General features: G+C 39.5%; 1 protein-coding gene across 4 annotated transcripts in view; it reads left to right on the forward strand.

Annotated features, from left to right (window-relative positions):
- The window catches only part of TNS2 (tensin 2), a 1,145,004-nt gene that overhangs the window by 572,092 nt on the left and 555,463 nt on the right, over positions 1 to 17,449 (forward strand). Inside the window, exon 1 of one of the 4 annotated variants that reach the window (XM_044083853.1) lies at positions 11,383 to 11,736. The exons of the other annotated variants lie outside the window; for them this stretch is intronic. The gene's annotated coding sequence lies outside the window, so the exon portion shown is untranslated. Of the gene's footprint in view, positions 1 to 11,382; positions 11,737 to 17,449 lie in introns of those variants that run through there. 4 annotated transcript variants of the gene reach the window in all.

The raw sequence follows: 17,449 nt of genomic DNA on the forward strand, positions 1-17,449 counted from the left end.
TGTGCAGGCACCGGCTTCTGAGGATGTATTCAGGCCTACAGACATTCATATTAAACCGATGCCATTGTTTTTATCCAGGCCAAAAACTCGCACTACTCCTAGAAAACCGGCGACCAAACCGCAGGCTCAGGCCCTTATGCCTCAAAAACAAATGCTTAGAATGCCTCAAGACCTTATTACCTTAATTAGGGGAAGCCAGCCTTCTCCCTCTAAGAGACCTAGAACTGAATTTCTTTTGGATTCTTCTGATCAGGAATCTGATATTTCTGCTCCTTCTGATTACCAGGATTTACCCTTATCTACTTATGAGGATTCTGATGCAGAGGATTCCATTTCCTCTGCTTCCCCTCCAGAAGATCTTTCTTTTGGTGAAACCTTGCATACTCTTAGGGCGCATTTCCATTGGGAAAGCCAGGATTACTCTGAGTCCAAAAAGAGACGAATTCTTACTCCTGCCTCAACACAGGCCTTTAGCTATTCCTCCTGTTCTGGACATTGTCGATGATGCTTTCTTGGAATCTAGCCTTACCCCAAACACTTCACCTCCAGCTCCCAGAAAACCTGACAGGTACTACAGAGTACCTGACTCTCACAAGTTCCTCTTCAAGAATCCTCCTGCAGATCCAGAGACCATTTCCCAAGGACCAAAAGGATTTAAGGCTACTGCTGCCAAGAATCCTACCCCTTCTGATAGAGATTCTAGAGCCGTAGACAGATGGGGTAAGAAGGTATACACTTCTGCTACTTTGGCCATTAGGGCTCTAAATTGCCAGTTTCATATGTTAAAGTATCAGCAGCATATCATGGGACTACTTAAACAGAAAATTATGTTGATTCCTGACTGTGCTAAGCACAACAAATTGCAAGATTTAATGCGTTCTGCAGAACAAGTTGGTAAACATACTTTGCAATGTGATTTTGAAGCTTTAGAAACACCTTGCAGGGCTGCTGTCACTGGTTCTGTACTTAGAAGGCATGCTTGGCTTAAGGAACAAAACTTGCCAGATCATGTTAAAGCTAAATTACTGGATGCTCCCTTAAACCAAGACCGTCTTTTTGGCAACAACGCAGAAGAAGTCCTCAAAAGGATGGAGGAAAAAGCTAAATCTATGTAAACTGTTAAAGATTTCCTACAAGTACAGCCTCCCAGATTCAGTAGGCATTGGTCTTCAAAGAACTGGTCCTTTCCAGTCCCTTCCAGGCTTTCTCAGTCCAAACCTAGGTACAGCAGACCACCTAGGTTACATTCTCAGACTATGCACAGATCTAAGCAGTGGGGGGGCTCCCACTTCCAAAGCAGGGAGTAGTAAGCCACCCCCCCTATGGAAAAATGGCACAGTAACTTAACCTTAAATCTTCCAAGCCCTGCTCAACTACCTGCTCCCTTAGGAAGAAAGCTCGCCCTGCATGCAAAAAACTGGGAACTCATTACACAGGACAAATGGGTTTTGAACATAGTTTCCCAAGGATACAGATTCCACTTCTACACACTACCAAACCCAAATGGTTGGCCAGACCTACACCCAAATCAGTGGGCGGAGGCCCAACAGCAGGTTCTCTCTCTTTTCAGTATCAGGGCTATTCAACCTGTCCCAGCAGAACAAAGGAGACAAGGTTTTTATTCAAGACTTTTTCTGGTACCCAGAAAAGACAACTCCTGGCATCCTATCCTGGACCTGTCTGTTCTCAACACCTGTCTGGTGGTTCCAAAATTCAAAATGCTAACTCTTCAACAGCTTCTTCCTATGCTAGCCAAGGATGCCTGGCTGGCAACCCTAGACTTAAAGGAAGCTTACCTGCACATCCCAATAAGGGAATCTTGCAGGAAATACCTACGCTTCAGGGCAGGCTCCATGCACTGTCAGTTCTCTCACTTCCCTTTGGCTTATCTACTGCACCCAGGGTATTCATAAAGTGTCTAGCTCCAGCCATTGCATTTTGCAGGCAGAGAAATATTCAAGTTTACTCATACTTGGACGATTGTCTGATTCAGGCAGAAAGCCAGGACTTGCTATTACAACACCTGGCATTTGTAAAGAAATGGGGTACACCATCAACAAAAAGAAATCTCACCTAGTACCCTGCCAACAGATTGTATTCCTGGGAGCAAGCTTGAACACAACTTCCCAGATGGCATTCCTCAATCTGGAGAAACAAGTTTATTTGACAACCTACTTCAAACTATTGGCCACAAAACCCCAGCTATCTGCAAGGAAAATACTGCAAGCCCTGGGGTTCATGGCCTCATGCATTCTACTAATTCCGTATGCAAGACTGCATAAGAGGAAACTTCAATAGTATCTAAAAAGTCAATGGTGTCAACATTCTCAGGACCTGGAAACCGTGATTTCTATCATTCCTTGTATGAAGACAGAGTTCCTTTGGTGGGCAGAGGCCTGCTACCACAACAAGGGACTCCCTTTCACTCTACCCCCTGCAGCCCAAACCCTAACAACAGACACATAAGACTATGCATGGGGGGCTCACATGGCAGGGCAGTGCATTCAGGGCAAATGGAACCCAAGACAGATGCACCTGCCTATCAATCAAAAAGAAATGTTAGCTGTGCAGAATTATCTGACAGCCTTCAAAGAACGTATTCTTCCAGGACAACTATTGGTAAAGACAGACAACACCACAGTTATAATGGTACATAAGCAAGCAGGGGGGAACACACTCGTACCCTCTCTGCAGACTAGCCATGACTCTGTGGAACACAGCCTTGAGCTACCAAGTACACCTACAAGCTCAATTCCTGCCAGGCAAACTAAATTCACTGGCAGACGGCTTAAGCAGAAATCTCATGGACCCACACAAATGGAAACTAGAACCCAAAATATTCAACCTCTTGAGGAACAAATGGGGGACTCCAAAGGTAGACCTGTTTGCCTCCCCTCAGAACTACCAGTTGAACAAATTCTGCACAAGAACTCCCAACAATCAAGCTTGGAAAGTGGATGCCCTGTCCTTTACTTGGGAAAGCCGCTCAGTTTATGCCTTTCCCCCTCTGCCTCTCCTCTCGAAGGTTCTACTAAAGATCAAACAGGGCAAGCCAATGGGCAATACTGATTGCAGCAGACTGGCTACGCCAGCACTGGTACCCCCTCTTGCACAGTATGACACTGCTGCAACCATGGCACCTGCCTCAGACCCCTTCCCTGCTGTCCCAGCAGGCGGGCCAGATTCTGCACCCTCAGCTTCAAACCTGAACCTTGCAGCCTGGCTAATTCCTTGAGCTCTCCTCTAGCATCCCTCAGTAAGCAGGTGCTGGATGTCATTCTGGAGGCAAGGAGGCCTAGTACTAGAAAATCCTATGCTGAAAAGTGGAAAAGATACTGTTCCTGGAGCCAGGCTCAGGGGATGGGCATAACGGTGCCCAGCTTTCCTCATATTCTACAGTATTTAACAGAAATGCTGCACAAGGGTCTATCCTTCTCGTCAATTAAAATTCATGCCTGTGCAATTTCAGCACATTATAGTACTCAGCCACCCCTCTTCTCTCACCCCTTGCTAAAACAATCCCTTAGAGGGGCCAAAAATTTAAGACCCTCCAGGAGAGCTCCCACTCCAGCCTTGGACCTTAACTTTGTATAGGAAAAGCTCACTATCCCCCCCCCCCTTTGAGCCAGCTGCAACAGCAGAGTTGAAATTCCTTTCTTGGAAAACAGCCTTTCTTCTAGCTATCACTTCAGCAAGAAGAGTTTCTGAATTACAGGCCCTCATGGCAGTGGAACCCTTCATTATCTTCCATGCGGACAGGGTTTCCCTCAGGACTAATCCTTCCTTTATGCCCAAGGTGGTGTCTAGTGTGGCCCTAAGTCAGTCCATTCATTTGCCTACTTTTTTCCCTAATCCACAAAACAAAGGGGAACGAATATTGCACTCTCTGGACGTGCACAGACAACTTAGATTTTATTTGGACAGGCCTAAGCCTCTCAGAAAATCTGAACAGCTGCTAGATGGCTTTGCTGCAGGGGCAGAGGGGAATGCTATTTCAAAGCAAACCATTTCTAAATGGATAGCCCATTGCATTCATTTCTGCTACAAGCACCATGGAAAACCTACCCCACAGGGGATAAGGTCACATTCCACCAGGGCTGCATCTACCTCTGTGGCTTTTCTCAGAGGAGTCCCTACCAGGGACATCCTAGAAGCTGCTACCTGGAGTTCTGTACATACCTTCACCAAGCATTACCACATGCCTTTCTTTTCTAAATCCAGAGCTGAATTTGCCACTGCAGTCTTGCAGGGCTTAATAGCTGGCCCTAATGCTCTTTAACTTCCTCCTCCCTTCCTTAGATTTTGGGAATCAACCCAAATGTGATGACTGCAACAGTGAAACATGAAGAACATAGTACAGTTGTGTACACTTACCATAAATGTAGATGTTCGAGTGTATTCACCGTTGCAGTCCTGGTTACCCTCCCTCCTGCCCCGACTTCTCTTGGCTCTACCTTTCCTTCTTGTTTGGTATATTTATTTTTTCTGGTGTATTTGATTTTTGATGGGGGTGTACCATACCATATAATTGCTTCCTATTGTGGGGGCACCTGATATCTGGGGCAAGAAAAACTGATGTAATGGCATCAGCTGCATGTTTTATACCCCTGACGACCTGATGTCATGGAAGAAGAGACAGCATCCGACGCAGAAATCCGAAGACTCTGGTATTCAGGCCAGCTGAGGGCTACCTGCAGGCAGATAACCCAAATGTGAAGACTGCAACAGTGAATACACTCGAACTTCTACATTTATGGTATGTGCACTCAACTGTACTTTTCAAAGCTTTCAGTTAAATACACATGTTGCTGGGGGATATAATTTTTGTTCAGTCTAGCCCTGTCTTTGTACCTTGGGAAGTAATGCATAAATTCTGTGTGAATTCCGTCTACTGAATTAACAGCATCAATACAAAACACTATTTTATATTCCTTCATAAATATACCCTGCTTTGTTATATTTCCTTTTTTAATTTCTCCAAATCTTCTGGGTTTCTAATACTATGACGGGAATGGACCCCATTCCTTAGTCAAAGTACGATTAAAGTTCATGAATTTAGTATTGTTTCAATCTTTGATGTTAGCCAGTAGTGCTCTTCGCAGCACCCGCAACGTGCCCAGTGCAATTCTTATGGTGTTACATGAATCGGTAATGTATCTAAATATGATTGTAAATTCTTTTTTATAAGATCAGTTGCTCCTACTACTACTGGAACTGTCTGGGTATCTTTCTTCCACATGGCTCTCGTTTCTACCTGTGGATCAAGGTATTTTATGACTTTGTGTCTCTCTGTACGTAAGACACTGTAGATGTGTATATATTTCCCTTCTAAGCCCCTCTGATGCATCCTCATGTTCCAATCTCCGAGCTAAAAGCTGATTACTGCTTTACAATTTTTCTTAATCTCCATAATAGCAGTTTTAGGTTGAATATAAGTGCATGCCAAGGTAATTCTCCTCCCCTGCCAATAGCCCTTACTACCACAAATCTACCAATATTATTTTCCCCCTGTTTTATCACTATTGGTATCCCTCTAGCAATCTGAATGCCTACCCTGAAATCCTTTTTTGTCAAATTCACATGCTGATTTCTATCCAAATGTGTATCCTACAAAATTGCTATTTGCACCCTACATTACTTAATATAATTCAGTTGTCTTTGATTTTGTGTATACCTCCATGGACATTTATATTCCATTAATAACTTGGACACAGTATCCATTACGATGGAAAACTATTATTTCCATCTGTTATTCTTGACAGTCCTTTTGAATGTATTTTTCCAACTTTTGGCTCACATGTACTCAGTAATGTTTGGCAGGCTGCTGTTAAATAGTTGCTTCTTTTCATCTCCATTTGAACCTATGTCACTTTTTCAAGACTTTTTGCTTCAGTGAAGACACTCAAACTAAAAGCGAAGTAGATTTTCAGAACTCTCCTTCCTCTTTGAACTTAGAACAAGCACAGAAACTGTGTATATTTAAAAAAATGATAGCCCCTCCAGATAAGGGCAATTACTGGAAATCAGCTCACTCACAGTCATTACTTAATCTAAAACTAAAGTTGTCCATGGTAAAGCATGTGGTACAGTCTGTGTTCCCATGTACACTAATTGGTATCTGTTCTTTTCTTATCTCTGTTCCCCTCCCTAGATGTGAAGAATAGCTTGCATGCTTTCAATGAACAATAAGAAAAACGTGTACTAGCATCCTTTACAACATAAACTAATTTGTGTAATGTTATCTTAAATGCAGTAGTTTAGAACTTTATTTGTTTTTTGAGCATCTTGCTAATGTACCTTTAAATGTTAATTACAGGATAATTTATAACTTTCATGGCAGTGTTCAGACCTCTCATGATTAACTACTTGCAACTGCAGACTTCTTTCCATGTAAAAGCAGAGAGTGCTGAAAAAACTGCTAGCGACTTTCCAAATGCATGAAAAAATCTTTGTAAATTTCATTGAGAACACACTGTGCATCCCTCAAATGATTAATTGCTTGAGTCTCTAGCCTTTTTGTCAACCACTAAAAGCCTTGATTAATGGAATAAAAATATCAAATGATTTTGCAAACACAAGAAATAACTATAATTTTCCATGCCTTTCATCATTTTATAAGACTGATTTCTTAAACAAAAACATATCCGTACCTTAAATCATTTCCATTTTTCTAGACATCTTCATCTATAAAACCAGGAGAAATTATCTTAATTCTACATATAATTTGATCAATATACTTTTACATCGCCAACCTCTGCAACCCAGGATCTCAACATTATATTAACTTCAACTTACTTGTATCCAGCTTTTCTTAGTTTGTGGCAGTGCACAGCTTGGGTACTTTAATTCTAAGAAAAAAATACTTTCTTGCTACAAAATATTTAACATATACAACTGTCACTGATAAGACACTTCTCCATCTCACTATTAAAATATCCCTGACTGCACAATCTACATACTGCTTTACAGTGTAACATTCAACTTAACTCATGATTTTTTAATGCAAATATTAATAAGGGCAAAGATTGTTTTACTTATTGTTACCACTTTTGTCCCTTCAGTGTTCTTTTAAACATTAATGACAAAGTTTTGAGGTATATTTACATTCTACCCACCAGTTTAATGTGGTCTACAAAATTCCAATATTTCTTCAGCTACTACTTCTTGCAAAGCTGCATTTCACATGTCTTTTCCTATATTCATTAGGACTGATGCTTTACAGTTTCCCATTTATTTACTAATTTTGCATTGTTGCAGGTCATCTTCTTAATTGTTTTCATCTCCAAGCATCAGTATCTTTTTCAAGCCCAAGGTGCTCCTGTTTTTTCTAGTCAGCTTCTCTGCTTTTTTTTTGTGTCACTTATATTGTAGCAGTTTCACTGGCAATGTCACATTATAGGCTTTGTTATTGTGTTATTGTCTATAGATTGAGTCTCCTTCTGCTTGCTGGCTCACTGTGAGCTAAACTTTTTTTTTCAAAAGCCAGTTCTGCTTCGAAAAATGCCTTTAATTCTACAGTAAAAAGTATTCTGAAGAAGGCTTAATAGAGCATATTGAATCTCACACATGCTTCTCAGCATTCCTTGACCACTGGGATAAACTTGATTCTTTTTTGCCTAGTGTACAGTAAATAATCATTTTCCACAAAATTCTGCTGTCCCCAAGTGTTATTCCTTTTTCCTTTCATGTTTTTAAAGGAACAACTCTTTCTGCTGGTACGATTGCATCTTTATTAGTGTAGGTCTTGGGTGCTTTCTCATGGCAATATTTGAAGCATACACGCAATGTTACCCTCTCAGTTATCAAACCCTGTTCTGGAATACCAGTCCAGCTGTTTTTTGTATATTCATAAAATGAATGCAGTCTGTTCCTTCCAGTTACTCAGTGTGCTCTGTCTTCTAAATGTACTGTTTTTTGAAACTTCTCTTCTTGAGAAGTTTCATACTCCGCCAGTCTTTTTTTTATCCTCTGATTTTTGCAGTTTTATCAATTCATCTGAATAGCTAGTTAAAACTTTTGTTTTTCTCGCCTGTTATTTGACTTTAGAAATTCTGTCAGTATTTCACTTACTTTAAATACAGCTAAGTACATTTTCTTTGTTTTCCTCTAAATTACCAAAAGACATCTCCTCTGCCAAAGCTGAAACTTAAGCTACTTTTTGCTGAACAGCTACAAGATTCTTCTCAGCCAGAGTTTTTTCTTCTCATTTTCTAATTGGTTTTCTTTTGCTTTATCCAAATTTCTTTGCTGATATCTAGGCAATGTAATTACTAGCCAGTAACTGAATTGCACCAAAGTTGGTTGCCTTTCCTGGCCTCCTTTTCTCAGTTTCAGTTTTCACACAAGGAGAGCTGTAACTCAACCTTTTGCTCAGTGTGCAGTCATCTTGGATGTCTGACTGCAGCACATCATTATACATGTTATGGTACAGGCTACACAGTGCAATCAAAGCATCACTAACATGTTGGGTTTAATGTTATGCTTTATCCCTCACCATCGCATCTTACATACTAAATCCCTCAGAATTTGTAGCATGCCATCATTCCATCCTTTCTTGTATGCTTGTCTGACCAGAGAGAGTTTTCTGGTTACTTCCCCATCATGGAATTTGAGCACACACATTCCAGTTCAGCAAATGTCTGAGTCGATGTATATCCTGATTCAGGGGTTACTTTAACTTACTTTAACTACTCTAGTCTTTTGTAGTTGTCACTGACTGCATTGTTTTCTTCTCGTTTCCCATTCAGCTTATAATTTCACATGTGTAACTTTCAGTTTCAGGTTACGTTTCTGTCAGGCTGTATGATACTTTGGTTTGCACTTTAAATGGCTGTCTTTTATACCCATTCTGTTTGAACAGTTTCTGGATTGAGAGTTTTACATGATATGTCCTTGCATTGGCAATGGCTGAATTGCTGTGGTGGCTAATTTAAATATTTTCAAACCAAGTAAGTAAACTGATTGAGCATAAACTCTTTTCAGCCACTGCCAATGCCATAAATGTAAGGGTAAATGTAATGCGTGCAGTCAGGTCAGGGTAGCTAGTCAATCACTGTATTTTTGGAAGATGTGATGTACTTGTAAACCCCACGTAGATAGAAACAGGAGGTTAGGATTGATCCACGGTCTTTGAGCTGTGAGAATAAGGTGCAGCCCATTCCTTAAAATAAGTTGCATTTTTGTGGACGACTCTGTCAGCACAAGCTGTAAATTTATTAACAAGTGTGGTGTAGTACTCCACATGGATCTTTTTTTCAGATTATGTGAACACAGTCTGGTTAAATGACATGCTGATAATTGCACAGTAAGCATATGGAGGAAGAGGGAATCCAATGCTGGACTATAGGAAGCAAATTAACAGCTTACAGCCTTAACCTTCTGTCTTAAGTTTAAATAAGTGGGCAGGTACAAAGGGAAATAGATGGCTAGTTAGTCGTCTCTGCCATTGGCCAATATGTCTGTGTGTGGTTCAGTCATGTATTTGTAACATACAAAATTAAGAACCTTTGTTGAGTTGGAAATAATTCCTTGCCATGTATCCTGCCAAGCTGTACAATTTCCAGTGCAGAAAAAGTTACTTTTCTGCTATTTTGTTGGTAAACATAGCTCTCTTATTTTCAAGTTTTAACCCCCGTGTTGTGACATCATGAGAAAGATGTTAAAGGAATGAGGAAAAAGTATTCATTTCCTATATCAAGACACTTCACTATGTAAATAAGTGCTCAGGTTGCCAGGTTTCTGTGCTGTGTAAGATGTATTGTCAGCATGTTATTGCAAGCTGAATACCTTACTTTTAAAATGAACTTTGTAGTACTGAAACCACAACATAATTTAAAGAATGTATTCATTTTCCTTTGCCCACAGCACTTCACTACTATTGATACAACACTGACAGATAACTTGCATAGCATCTTTCTTGGGAAGTGGCCATATAGAAAAATAGTAGATAGAAGACAGCAACAAATGTTTTTCCTTTCTTCTAATAAAATGCATCAATTTCAACACTGAGTACTGCTGACAGTGAAGTAAAGCATTGGCTGACATTATGACTAAATAAGTTTATGTAGTACTTTTCTAGTGCTCACAAAATGGCTGCCTTCTTAGCACATTTGGCTAAAAGGTTTTGCCTTGATGTTGCTTCTTGTTTTAATAATGTTGTGTTAAGGTACTTACCTTTTCTGTGAGCAGTGACTGAGTCTTACAAGGACTTCGGACAACTTGCAGTCATCTTAAGTGACTCCTTGATGTATACTGGTTAACTAAAGGTTGCAAGGTAGACAGAATGCCGTGGTACTTGGAGAGGGGCTTTGGTGGCTGAAAGAAAAGGGTATAAAGTTAAAGCTCATTTGTAAAATGGAGTCCAAAAATACTGTTTAATAATAAAAACCTTCATGAGGGAAGAATGTGGGCTACAAACAACACAGTCTACTAGTGTACCAAATGAGATAAAGATAACCATGTTAGACCGCACAAACACTGTCTTATAGACTGCATTTTTTTCAGTACGTTAAGTTTAAGAGATGGGGGAGAGCTCAGGTCGTGCTATATTTTCAAGCCCCTGAAATAAATGAACAAGTTGGACTGAGAACTGTACAGAATTAATAAACCAGGAACAATGAGACACTAAAATGGAATCTGGAGGTGTATGTCTATTTGTGGTGGGTGGTTAAAGTGTCTTCAGGGTAAATAAGTGTACAGTATAGTTTATACAGAGTTTGGTTGTGCTGAGTTATCAAACAGCCCATCGACTGAAGTTAAAAACATTAATGGATTTTGGCAATTGGAAGAAATGTGTAATGAGACAGCATTATTTGCATATGATTACCATTGCTGTTTGGATATATTTTGTTTTCATGTTCTATTTCCCAAAGTAAGTATAACTTTACATGAACAAAAATTGTGGCTAGCAAATTAAATGATTACCACAGAAACCTACAGAATTACAAGGGTATTGACAGCATAGTTTTAAAATGTTAACATGCTTCCCACCCATAGCATAGGTTTCTTTGGGACAGTCACAAAGGGTTTAGAATGTTTGCTGCTTCCTGTTTTCACAGATATTTATACCATTCTGTGGATTCGCAAGAAGCATATAGACCATCTAAAAAAGATTAGATTGCTTTGGAATTTTTTATGAATATATGAAAGGTTTGGTTGAGAAATTTGCAGTAAATCAATGAAGTGTACATTTTCTGTGAAAAGTCAGCTATAGATCAGAAGAACAGCTTACAGCTTTACCGTTTCATTGAACGAGCATTACTAAATGGATAAATGGATTTCAGACATAGTGCCTGAATTAAGCAATGGGGGTTGGGGGGGATTGCTGCATATTTAACTGACCTCCTGCGTTTAACATTCAACAGATGTGTAATTACAGTACAGAGCATGCAGCAGAGTTTATCCTGGATTGGTGCCAGAACTGTAGTTAAGTTTTATTTTCATGCAGTTGTTTGGATTTCTGAATGTCAGGGGCTGTATGTCTGGAACCCAGCCCTCCAAAGAAAACGTCATCTAGACCTCACTCACTGCCCAAGAACTGGTAACTTGCTGAGAAGGTGGACAGAAGGACTCAAGATTTCAAAATTTGCAGTCATTAGAAGAAACATTTTTTTCTATTGAGCTACTTTTGGAGTTGCACAGATATCTCTCTCTTCGTATTCACAGTCATCTGGAAAAAGGATTCCATAAATTATGTCCTTCTGCAGAGCTTGTTAATGAATTTTACCATTTATACAGGTAAAGCAGAAAAGAGTCTTTATGTTTCTGTCAAAGTGAATCAGCACTTCAGTAGTTTTCTTGTACTGCTTTCACAACTTACACAAGCGCAGGCTTTATAAAAGAGCTACATACGGTACTGGTTGTTTGTTGATTACATTTCTGTGAATAGCACTGCTGTTTTTATGCAGATGCAGTTAACTGCAGAGTATGTGCAAGGCTTGTTGCATATGTTTGTATCTGTGCATATTTTAGTGCCACTATAAAAAGTATTAATATCTGTGTTGCTGTGAAGCAGTGATTTGCACTGTGTATGTATGTATACTTTTTTTTAATAAATTGACAGTCAGTTGGAGCTCATCTCCAAAGTGTGTATTGTGACCTTACTGTCATTTCCTCTTCTTTTCTATAAGTATATATATATGTTCTTAGTGTAATACTGCCATACAGATGACTTTATTTGCATAGACTTTGTTTACATGTCTGTATGTAAGCAAGATGGGGAACATAACTAACTTCATAGATCCATAGGTTTATTTATACTAGGCTAACAACCATCAGGGTCTTTACAAGCCTAGCCATTCAACCTATCACAATTTTGTACCCACGTTCCTTGGATGCCTATATGGTGGGATGCTAAGGGTTATGTGTGGGGTATGTTAGTTGGGGATTCATTTACTTATTTAATTTTCCAAGCAGGATAGCATAGAAAACATGGTTAAGTGTCTTATTTCAGTTTTTCTTTGCACCATCATGTGTGAAAGTTTTAAAAAGGTTTATACCTTTTACATCAACTGCAAAGTCCTGAAGCTGTAAATGAGCCAACCTACATGGTTTGCCATGGAATGTGACTTTATTCTGTGTCATTTTTAATACAGTGAGGTGCCAGTCAAGACAAAATGCAATGAATGTGGAACACCCACTGTATCCATATTGTACACTGTAGATGATTCCATATTCTATCGGTAATGTGAAGTTAAATGTGAACATTGTTATGCAAATCAGTAAAGGGACTGGTGGCTTTTTGATGCAGATATGCATTTATTCTAGGCAGTGTACTGTATTTCTTTCACTGTTATCTGATCTATGACTTCATCTAGATGCCAGCTATGTTTTTTATCTCTCCATGCCTCTGTTGTGCTGTTTATTAATCTGAATGTTTTTTTTTACAAGTGAATCTTATCTTCATGAACTGCATGATAATTTCAGAAGTGGGATATTTAAATTGTCGGTTCTGTTCCTTGGTCTGCTGCATCAGTGTCGTATGCATGTTAAGTGCGAGTTTGTTTTACGTTTTATTTTGCTTCTCATCTGATAAATTATGTTCAGAGCTTTCCCATGCAACAATTCACCAATCACCATGCTTTTTTATTGAATTCACTGTATGATCCTCACTTTGCACATGTCATCTCTTTTGAAGTTGTAGAGTAGAAATCTGATTAGTGTGGCACTGTGTTTTGTTTGAGATAGCCCCCAAGATGAGCAACTAATGTATGGAGGTGGGGGCTGACTTATAGTGTCGGAACAAAAGCAAATATCATTTTCTTTTTACTTTGGATATTTCAGGGCTTTAGTATTGTGTGAGGCTGTCACTAGCAGAAACAAAACATAAGAACATACTAATGTTTGAAGATGACATTTTAAAAAGCTGCAGCTTTACTTCCCCTTTCTTCCATCTTCCTCTGGAATCTGAAATTTCTAGAGACTACATTCACCTTTCCCTGTGCAGCACATCCCAGGGTCCTTCTGTTCTCTTTATGAAGTAACATTTCTCAACATCCATCTCAAGTATTCCATATTTAGTTGGAGCTGTATCCCCGTAGGTTTTCTGTCGTACAGGCAGATCCGTTATGGTCAAAGCAAGTAAATCAATGTACCAAAAAACACTGATGTTTAAAAATATATATATATGTTTTTAATTCCAAGTGGTAAGCCCCCTGTGTCTCTGCCTCCATACATAAATATACTAATTTTGTAGGTGTACATCTGTGCAGTAGTAAGTACAAGCATTCATAAATGTGTACATTCTGTCATGACCTCTCCTCATTAAAAACAAATTCAAACTGCAACTGCATTTCAAGAAAAAAAAAACAAAGATGTGCAAGCACGAAATCGCACACCCCAAATGTAGATTCCATCTAAGAAAGAGACCCACACCACTCAAACCATAGTATAACTGTCTTTCGGCTTTTCCTGGTTAGGGGTCGCCACAGCGGAAATCCGGTCCGCTAATGATTGGCAGTAGAGTTTTACGTGCTGGCTTGCCGGGCCTAACGCACAACCTTCAGCGAAAGAACGCCCATTCACGCATGTATTGTCGACACACAGAAGACGCTCTGAGAATTGAACATGCAATGTCTAACTGTGAGGCGACAACGCTACCGCAGCACCACTCAAACCATAGTAAAAAACAAAAATATTGAATATGTATTTTAGCCAAACAAGACATGTAAGTAAAATTTTGAGGTTATTATTTTTTCATATTATCTCCTTTTCTCCCGTGGGAGTACACATTTTACACTGCTCTGTACCTGTTTCCTTACTGTGCTTATACCCTAGTCCATTTAGCATCTTGGTAAACTAACTTTATGTATTATCAAACAGCTTGGTGTATTTCTTCAAATATGGCCTCTAGAAATGGACCCAATATTTCAAACAAGATCTCTGCAGCTGTCTAAGTAATGGGAAAATAACATCTATGTACTTTTGAGTCTGTATTTGTAGCATAATTGACATCCCAGACAGGTGGTTAGCGTTTGCCTCAACCTTTTCACAATTACGCAGCATTTTTTTTTTTTTTTTATTTATCCTTTGTTAATCGGGTTAGTCCCACTAGGATGGTAGCCTCTTTTCAGGTGAGACCAGAGGTGATATTTATACTACCTGGGGAAATTTGGCAAGGGCGTCATGGAACTTCCCCTGTTCTGTTTGATAGGTGGTGTGGGATCTTTAACAACCACCTGCATTACCATCAACTCAATCAGATGGGGACTCAGTTTAATGTCTCATCCAAAGAACGGCACACTCAGGAGTACAGTACTCCACTTATGCTGCATTACACTGTCAGCATTCGATCTACCTGGTGTGGGAATTGAACCCACAGCTTTCTGCACCAAAGGCAAGTGTACTACCTATTGCACCGCTGACACTCAGTCTTTGTGTACATTTGTAATACACAATTGCTTTTCTGGTTGCATTTATCATGGAAGTACGTTTCCTAACATCTGCTCTCTTTGATTTTCACCCAGAAGTGTAAAATATTAACTTGTTTAGATTATTTCCCGACACCTATGTGCCTTGTATCCCCCCCACAACAGAAAGTCACACTGAACGCCGGTTAATCCATAGAGCAGGTGCAATGTAAGATATGTGACTGATTGCCTTAGAAAGTGTCCCAAGTGGACAGGTCATGAATTTTTGCATCTTTTAATTCCTTCTGAATGCTGCTGCTTCAGAATGCCACCAAACTGATTGAAAGCAGTACAAGAAGAGCAAGATTGCTCAATTAAATGTGCCGAATTCGGCCAGCAGAACGTAACGCATTTTACACTGCCATGCTCTTCACTACCACCACATCTGGAAACCAGATCATACATTAATTTCAACCACTGCTGCCAGTCTTTCTGCGGTATTAGTTGTAGGCAAAATGACAGCAGTTAATTGAAAAATAAAAAGATGCCACATCCTCAGAGCTGGAGCCTAAATGAAGGCAACATGTTCGATCCTTCAAACACCATTTTATATTTCTTGTGGTGTGAGAGTTCATAAGTGAGATGAAGTACTGAGAATCATTTCAAGTTAACTTAGTAATTTTTTGTTAGATACATGAAATTAATTTCTTCATGCGTGTAAAAAAAATTCAAACTCCTACAGTCAGCTTCTGGTGGGAGAGGATAATGCATTCTCTGAAATACCATCTAGCAAGTCATAATCACTTGCAGTTTAGCTTGTTGATTAAAGAACAGTCTTGAATTATCTCACTGAGGAACAGAAGACTGGATGTTCTGTTAGACAGCTGGAAAAATGAATTTGCACTTGCAGTTTCTAAGAATGGAAGTAATATTTAAAAAACACAGAATAGCCATTTGTCATTCACATACTGTTTTAAATACAAAAATGGAAGCTTGCGGATTACTGTTGAATGGACACTATGCAAAATAAGCAGGGCAGGACCTGAGAACTCGGCTAAATTTATCTCCTGCATCAATGGTTTCATACTCAAAATATGTATTAAATGCAGACCATAAGACTGCCAGCAGGCCAGGGAGATTGACGCCATAGTTATGCACCATGGAAGTCTGTTCATCACAGACAAGTCTGTACCTGCCTTTATCTGGTTTTATGTAGTTAAAAAACACAGAATTGTGCATTACTGTGAACAAAATATGTCCTCCTAATGAGGAGCATTCTGAATGACTTCTTATTGTACATTATCTGTCTTTGTGCAGACAGAATAATGGTGTGTGTGTGTGTGTGTGTGTGTGTGTGTGTGTGTGTGCAGCTTGGGTAAGGTTTGGGCGTAGCATTGAACAGTGCCTCGGTTAGCTAATATAGCAATGTGGAGGTGAGGAAAGGAATTTGCAACAGCATGCCAGTGTATGTTTGGTTTTCTGCTTCAAGATGTTTTTACTGGAGTAGTTTCCTGGTGTACTTGGTGGAACTAGCACTGACAGAATTGCTGATTTGTTATAGAAGCTAACAGAAGGGAAGTGGAAAGTGAGAGAGAGGGTGGAGGTGGCAAAATAGAAAAAAGTAAGAGTGGATAGACTCCTATACATGATATTGAAATTTTACAGGAACTGTTAGAGCAGCTGTTATGAGCAAGTACTTTTATTTTGCAGTTGCATGCAAGTTGACTTGGTTTGGAAGATTACCTGAAGTAAAAATCATGTGCCTACTGGTGGGGGCTGGGGTCATGGCCCAATCAAGTGGTGCTGTTGGAGAGCTCAGGTGTTTGTGACATCACTGTTTAGGATGATGGAGTAGATGTGCTAGGGGAGAGCTCACGTGCCTACAAGGCAGACTGGGAAAAAACTTACAGGATTACTAAACCATTTTACTTGTTAACACGTGTTCAAATTCCATCTTAGGTCAATTCGTAATATTAGCCAACTGTGTACTACATTATATTGTTTGCATTAGGTTAATTAAATTCTCAAAGTAGTCTGGGATGGAGTGAGTGTGAGTACTCAGATGCAGCCCCCCTCCCACATTTAAATAAATGTAATAAGTTTGTGTATTTGATAGTATTCCTAGAACCCACTCCTTTCTCCACTGTAAACCATCCTTTACCCCTCTTTTTCTGTCTCCCTCTCTCTCTCTTCAGATTTCTAACTCTGACTATTAGACTTGGGAATAGTGTCTTTTTCTTTTAACTAATTGCTCGTCATCATTTGCATGCTTCCATTGTTCTACTATTTTATGACTCTGTATAATTGTCTGCCTTTATTTAAAAACGTTGTATAATTGTCAATATTATGCAGAGCTTTTCTCCCCAGGGCTCCACTGAAAAAGGGCTCTTCCAGGCCCACTGGACTATCCTGATCATCAAACTGAAATAAATAAATAAATACTGCTGCTATTCAGGATTTTGTAATATATGTATGTATTGCAACTGCTTTGTTTCAAAAATCTTCACAGTCTGTAAAAACCTGTTGTACATCTGTAAGGTAAAAAACATAATGATTATTCTTGCAAAGATGTGAATGCCACGGTACCCAATAATTTATATTTC

Source organism: Protopterus annectens, chromosome 9.part0 (genome assembly GCF_019279795.1).
Source record: "Protopterus annectens isolate FY-2018-M chromosome 9.part0, PAN1.0, whole genome shotgun sequence".
Lineage (NCBI taxonomy): Eukaryota > Metazoa > Chordata > Ceratodontiformes > Protopteridae > Protopterus > Protopterus annectens.